The sequence below is a fragment of the Adiantum capillus-veneris genome, chromosome 21 (genome assembly GCF_014529385.1).
Source record: "Adiantum capillus-veneris isolate H3 chromosome 21, ASM1452938v2, whole genome shotgun sequence".
Classification (NCBI taxonomy): domain Eukaryota; kingdom Viridiplantae; phylum Streptophyta; class Polypodiopsida; order Polypodiales; family Pteridaceae; genus Adiantum; species Adiantum capillus-veneris.
The window spans coordinates 85,693,698-85,701,988 of NC_140951.1; positions in this window are offsets into that span (position 1 = coordinate 85,693,698).

Below are 8,291 nucleotides of genomic sequence, written 5' to 3' on the forward strand. Positions count from 1 at the left end.
CAAAATCATGATTATTAACAGTAGTGGATTTTTGACCTAGTCATTTTCGACCCAGAATGCACCTAAATGCTTAGCAATGATGCCCCAATACCCCGTCTATGCTTAGTTTTTTATTTTGAAGCATAAATTCCTACTTATGATGAAATTAGTCCGCGGGTTGGCGATGCAAAAAGCTATGAAATACTGTGATGTGTTTACGTCAATGCATAGAGCTCTTATCTGCGATTGCAATGCAACAAACGCGACTGCAATGTGACAACCGGGGAGGGAGTAGGAAGCACGAGAAGGAGAGAAGTGAGCGTCGTTAGCTCACGCTGTGTATCTCATTATCCAAAACTTACAAAGAACTTACAAAAATTGGTTTTTATACCTTAGCCAAAGTTTTTGGTGGTCAAAACTAATAATCTGGGAGCTTTACCTAAAGATAGGTAATGACAAGTTGATACAATCTGGAAGCTTGTAATCCCGACTCATCAATTACAAGGTTTATCCAAAAAATTAGAGTTACAATATTCACGATTTATCAAAAATAATAAGTGTTTTTACAATAAGAGCTCCGAAAAATGGTATCATGTTAGCTTGCTGCTAACAATAAGAATACAGGAAATGGACGATAGTAGACAGGTTCAGTAAACAAGCTCATTTTATACCTGTCAAAAAGACTATCAAAGCCCATCAAATGGCAACCCTCTTCATTTCACAAATCTTCAAGTACCATGGCTTGCCAATGTTCATAGTGTCGGATAGAGATCCTAGAATGACCAATAGTTTCTGGAAGCGTCTCTTTGAGAATTTAGGGACAAGGATAAATTTCTCTTCGGCCTATCACCCACAAACGGATGGCCAAAGTGAAATAGCTAACCTAACAATTCTTGACTACTAAAAGCCTATGTAACGGAAGTAGATCAAAGGTCCCAATGGGAGAAGTACTTACCCTTAGTGGAGTATACCTACAATAACACTGTGCATACTTCCATGGGAAAAGAACCTTTTGAGGTAATTGAGGGAAGATCAAAAAGTCCCTTGCTACTTAAAGTACACGGGAAGATCTTCACTGCAGATGAGTATAGCTAGGACCTACAAGAATCTTTCCAAAAGATTAAGGATGCTATCTCTATCTCATAGCAAAGGCAAAAGGCTACTGCTAATAAGAACAGAAGAGCCCAAGCCTTTAAAGAAAATGATTGGGTCTTACTTAAATTTCCCGAGGCTCGATTAAGGCACACGATGGGCAAGAATCCTACAGGACACCAAAAGTACTATGCTAAGTTAGCAAAAAGGTACTATGGTCCCTTCCAGATTCTTAGGCAATCAATGAGATGGCCTATCAACTCAAGTTGCCCAGCCATTGGCTCATACACAATGCTTTCCATGTGAGCCTACTAAAGCCTTACAAAGGAGAGCCACCTCAGGAACCAACTATTGAAGACCCACCGGAGATCGAGGACCAAGAAGAGGTGATGCAGCCCGAGTCCATTCTTCGACATGAAGACAAGGTATTAAGAGGCGGTAAGACTATCCGAAGATATCTTATTAAGTTTAAGAATTATTCTTTTGAAGATGCTAGATGGATGCAAGGCATACAATTAAAGGATAACCTAAACCTTGTCAATGCCTACAATGCTTCCCTAGAGTAAGCAAATGTACAAATGTTAAAAATGAACAAAGTTTTTGTCTTATAAGACTGTCTTTTTCTTTATTGAGCACAAATGTGAAGTAGTATGCATGCTTAGATCAAGTTTGCGGAGACGACGCCTCCCAAACACCAAGTAGAGCTTGTCAGTCTACTATGCAAGATTGATACAACTAATGTGCAGATATGCTTGCGGCAGCTTAGGCTCTCAAGCGCCAAATGGACTAGTCATCCATTCTGGACCGATGTCGTAGGGTAACATAGGGATCCTCTACCCGCTAGAAAAAGGACTAATAAATAGGCTTTATCTTCTCTACCCCATAGTCGAGGATGACTATGATTTCAAGAGAGAGGTAATGTCATAATAACTAATATATAATCCTCCTAAATGATTTTCTCATGTTAAACTGATCATTTAATATGGAGAAGTGCCAGGGGAGAAAAATCTAGACTATTGGTTAAGGTGTCAAACCGGCCACAGTAGGGATCCAAAGGAGGGAAAATAGGGATCCAAAGGGGGCCCATCTGCAAAAGAGCAATGTGCAACAATGGGCTTTAAAAGACCCTAAGGTTTAGCCCAACAAGACTTCCAAAATGCTACGGTTCCAAAATTCAAAGGTTATGTCCAAAGGTCAAACACTAGGAAAATTGGATGCTTTGTGTGTGATCAAAAAGTCTTCAAAGAATCCTAAATAGGAGGGGGCAAGCTCTGGAAGTAGGGTATGAGAGAGAAACACACACACACGTACACTCACAAGCTTCTGTACACAATGGGAATGAGTGGCACATGTCAGCTCCCTAGCCCTGATGCCCACAAGGTGTACTCAAATCCTATTGGATGGCCATGGAGGTTGACCAATGAGAAGATAGATTAAATCTAGTTTAATTAAATTAAAAAAACTTAATAAAAGAACCAATAGGAATTAAGCTCTTTAGAAGACTATTGGACTGTCTCCCAAGGGATCCAATGAGAATTCAGCAGCCCAATGGCATGCCTGATTCCTATTGGCCAGGAGACAAAGGGGTCCAATGAGAGTTTAGTTGCATTAATTAATTACCGAAAGCTCTCACAAAAGGGGAAAGGGGGACACATGTCAAAATTCTATCACTTATGCTCTTGAAATTTCATTGGCTAAGCTTGGAGAGGTCCAATAGGGTGTGAGCATGAGCAAATAGCGAGGGGTCGACCAAGAGAGAGAGGGGGCTAATTTTATCAAGGAATTATTGCATACACACTCACACTAACTCATGTGTGGAGTAAGAAGACTCTCTCTCTCCTTCTCAAGCTTTAATGGAAAGCTTATCGCCTACTCCAAGCTTGTGAGAAGAGAGGCCTACACCAACAACTCTTGTCTTTGTGATGCAAATCCAACCAAGAGCCAAGCTTCAATGCATGCTCATCTCCTCTATCATGATAATTAATAAGGTAAACTATGCTAATATGAGTGATTATGTGAGGAGATGTACATCTTTCTCATAAGACTACTCCTTCTTCCTCTCAATCTACTCTCATACCCCGCTAGGTCTCACCATCTTTGAAGGTGTGGTCTTGGGTCTGAGACCGTGAGGGAATTGATGTTGTGTTTGATGAGTGTTTTACTTAGTGCTTGAAGTTTCCATCTTCATAGCACTAGCTAGTATTGAAGGAACACAAAGAATTGTATTGTAAAATGTCTCTCTCGATGGGAGAAACCATAATACAAAGCCTTTTGGAGGGGGGACCGGCTCCATGTAAATATGGTCCTCAACTGTTGTCAATTGCTTAATTTCTCTCTATTTTGAAGTATTGTTCATGCTATCTAACTAGGTGTTATACTTTTTGTTGCTCTCTCTCCACCCAAGCACTCTTGTTATTCTCATTAGGAAACTAGTCTAATATGCTCACTATGTTCATGCTATTTTACACTACACACAAGTTACTAGGCCATTAAATGTTACATTACAAATAGTGACATCTTCAATGCCTTCTTCTAGCATAAAGTCAAGTACCATTTGTTCCAATTGATTGATGCATAGACCAAAGAGATTTGGTGACAACGGCGGACATCCTTGTTTGACCCCAATAGTGCTTACAAGAATTCCTAAAATTCCTCTTCCCATGTGCAATTGACAAATCACCTTCTCATAGATTCGAGAAACCGCAAGCATAAACTCACTTGGAACTTGGAGTTCTTCCATCCTTCTCCACAAATTGTTATGTCGAATCATATCAAAAGCTTTCTTAAAGTCCACAAAACAACACTACAATCACTTGCTTTTCAACCGAATTTCCTCCATGAGAACACGAAGAGTGACAAGATGATCAATGGTGCTATGGCATCGACAAAAACCCGCTTGTTCTTCCACACGCTTGTCATTCACTTTAGCCCAATCACTCAATTTCATCTTTATTATGCACCCAAACAACTTTGCTATAAGAGACCCAATCATTATAGTATAGTAGTTGTTTACAATCTCTCGTCCATTTGATCATCTCTGGCTTGATACCTTAAAGATCTCCCGCTTTGCGAGTGACCAACTTTTCAAGTACACTGCATACATCATTAATAGTAAAAAAAGAGGGCATACATGAGAGTGAACCATAAAATGGATGAATTTTTTTTTAGCGTTTGCTTGCTCAGATAATTGCCTAAAATGTTTGTACATATCCACAAGACTAAAGATACCAAAATTCTCAACCCACTTGTCCCTCAAGTTTCTCCAAAATCTTCCATATACATGTGCCTTTTCTTGGACTTGAAATATTTGTTGCTTTACTTCCCATCTTCTTCTCTTCTTTTGAATCAATGCCTTGTATGTATCCAAATGACTTTGATAATTGTCTTTGTCCATAGTTGCATCAAGCTTTATCAAGGACTTTCAAGCATCTTGACATTCTTTATCAAACCACCTTTTATGTGATCTATCTTTGTTGGTACCATGGAGATGCTTCATGGCAAAGCATTCTCGGCACAATAATAAGTAACTTTCTTGAAAGGTTCCCATTTAGTTTCCAATGGTGATTTATATTGAAGCTTTTTCATTCATAACTTTTGCTCAACCATTTCAGTGTACATTGGTGCCCATTTGAAATCAATACTTAGTGATAATTTCTCTTCCCTTTGGCTGAGATTATCAAGCTTAGTTGCTTCTCCTCAACCACAAGTAGCCTTAGTGTTCCATTCTCCATTGCAAGTGCCCATAAGTCTTCGCCTTGTTTGTTTACGGTCTCTTGCAACGATACCAAGTATGCCATGATTATGGTTTCGGATGTCGTTGGTTGGGTGGTTGTGTTACTATCTCCACACTTAGGATATTTTTGATCATTTTCGACAATGGTTGTGAACCTTGTTGAAGAAGAAGAACTCTTGTGAGTTCCGGAAGACATTGTATGTAAAATAAAAGCCTATGATGTCAAAAATGCAAAAAATTGTCAACTTTCATGAACCTGTTCACTTCAAAAATGTTTCTACAAAAAATCCTTCCATAACTCTAAAAATTCATGTCTTTACATTTATGCATAGAGGGTATCGTGATCTTCGATTGAGGATATAGATCACCCAAATCAGAGTTCGGATGAAAAAGTTATGATCAAAAGAGTGAACTATTGTTTATTAGGTCAACAAACGGCTGCATTGGGGGGGGGTGGAGGGAGAGGGAGTGAGTGAGTGTGTGTGTGTGTGTGTGTGTGTGTGTGTGTGTGTGTGTGTGTGTGTGTGTGTGTGTGTGTGTGTGTGTGTGTGTGTGTGTGAGAGAGAGAGAGAGAGAGAGAGAGAGAGAGAGAGAGGGTTGGTGCATAGGACAACTTTGGAGAGAGAGAGGAATACAATCTTCATGAACACCCCTTTGGAAAGAATTTACTAGAAAGGGTCTTGCAAAAATTATATTCAAAGAGAGAGATAGATATATAGATTTTATTATCGTCCTCGGAGGTCAAATATGACCTATGGGACCAAAGATACATGTGATGTAGTATGTGTATGACTAATGAGTGACTCTCAATGCTTCAAAATTATGGCGATGGGAGTCACAATCTCGGGGGGTGCACTATATTATCATGTTAATGTATAACGTGAGTTCGAAAGGAGGGGTTTTAAAATGCAAAAAATTTAGGCAATTTAACAGAGATACAATAAAATAAGGGTTTTTTAAATTCAATTTTGGAAAAAAATACTAAAATAAGGGGTCATTTTATTCATTCAGACATGTTAAAAGAGGGGTTTTTTTAATACCCCATGAACGCACGTATATAGGGGGGTACTGAATGGTGAACCCCCGGAGGTCACAATGGACATCCCACACTGTGGCTGGGAGAGGAAAGTGTGTAGGTCTAAGTCATGGCTGAAAATGTGAGAGAAGCAAGTTCGGATGTGACCAAAAGTTGAGCACTCTAGTAGTGTGTGGTACTCAGACTCTTGACCTTGCAGTGAGCATAATGTGCACAGTCAATTTAACTCCTCTCCATTTCCTGAACTCCTTGTCTCGTATCGAAGGGAATGGGAGCTAAGCCAAATGGTTGTGATAGTGTGTATCACCGACAAGGGGATAGGCTCAAGCATATAAGTGTGGGTACGGTTTTCTCTTTGAGCGAAAAACATGGTTTTGTAGTTGGGGGCAATATGGGTGATGTAATGTATGAAGCGTAACCCACCGGATTTCTCCCAAGCCGTAATACACTGACGTTGTAGAAAAGCTTCATACACTTGGGAGTCAATTAAAGCATCATGTAGAAAGTGTAATGCATAACATCTCCCAAACCACTTCTTTATATCTCGCATCCATCCCGTGCTCAAGATCTTGCTTTTATGCATCTTTTGACCTTTTTTGCTTGCTTCCCATGCAATTGTAGGAAGTCGATGTGAGGGGTTTTGACGCATCTTCATCATGTACTCCACAACCCTTTCCATGGCCACAACCACAATTAGAAGAGATCCCGACTTAAGAAGTAGGAGCATCTATAGTGTTTGTGTCTTAACTTGGAAAAAGTTTGTAAGAAAGCCCTTTTGGACATTCTCAAACTATTTCCAAGTATACTTTGAGATGCTCTCGCCCCACAATTCAACTTCATAAAGAAGAAGTGGTGTCACCAATGCATCAAAAAGATACTTCTTGAGAGCCCAACACTTGATGTTTCTCGCATTACACATGTTCTCAAATGCATAGTATGCTCTCTTTCCCACTTCCAAATGACACATAGCACATTCATGCCACTTGTGATTGGACGTAACCTCAAGGCCAAGGTACTTAAATCTCTCAACAACTTCAAGTGTCTCATTTTTGTACACAATGCATGGATTCTCCTTATACTTGGTTTTCACAAGCATAAACTTTGTTTTGGATTCATTCACAATCAGCACACTATGCAAGAAAATGTTCTCAAGGACAACCATAAGCTTTTTTGCATCTTCTAAAGTGTGTGCTAGAAGCCCTACATCATCCGCATACAACAAATGCATGATTACCACATTGCAAATAGTGAAATCTTCAGTGCCTTCTTCTTGCATAAAGTCAAGTACCATTTGTTCCAATTGATTGATGCATAGACCAAAGAGAGTTGGTGACAACGGACATCCTTGTTTAACCCCAATAGTGCTTACAAAAATTCCTGAAATTCCTCTTCCCATGCACAATTGATAAATTGCCTTCTCATAGATTCGAGAAACCACAAGCATAAACTCACTTGGCACTTGGAGTTCTTCCATCCTTCTCCACAAATTGTTATGTGGAATCATCAAAAGCTTTCTTAAAGTCCACAAAACACCAATACAAATGCTTGCCTTTCAACCGACTTTCCTCCATGAGAACACAAAAAGTGACAAGATGATCAATGGTGATATGACATCGATGAAAACCCGCTTGTCCTTTTGCACGCTTGTCATTCTCTTCAGCCAAACACTCAATTCCATCTCCATTATGCACCCAAACAACTTTGCTATAAGAGACCCAATCATTATAGTTCGGTAGTTGTTTACTTTCTGTACATCCCCTCCTTTATGCAAAGGTTTAACCCAATTAGTACTCCAATCATAACACATAACATGTTTAAGTGCAAGGTTGAGCAGATCACACATCCACTCATGGTTGGGTAAAATCTCCCGTCCATTTGATCATCTCCGGCTTGATACCTTAAAGATCTCCCTCTTTGCGAGTAGCCAACTTTTCAAGCACACTGCATATATCCTTAATAGTAAAAAATGAGGTCATACATGGGAATGAACCATAAAATAGATTTTTTTCAGCGTTTGCTTGCTCAGATAATTTCCTAAAATGTGTGCATATCCACAAGACTCAAGTTACCCAAATCTCAACCCGCTTGTCCCTCAAGTTTCTCCAAAATCTTCCATATGCATGTGCCTTTTCTTGAACTTGAAAATTTTGTTGCTTTACTTCCCATCTTCTTCTCTTCTTTTGAATCAATGCCTTGTATGTATACAAATGACCTTGATAGTTTTCTTTGTCCATAGTTGCATCAAGCTTTATCAAGGACTTTTGAGCATCTTGACATTCTTTATCAAACCACCTTTTGTGTCATCTATCTTTGTTGGTACCATGGAGATGCTTCATGGCAAAGCATTCTTCAGCACAAGAACAAATAACTTTCTTGAAAGCTTCCCAATTAGTTTCCTATGGTGCATCCATATGGAAATTTTTTCATCCATAACTTTTGCTCAACCATTTT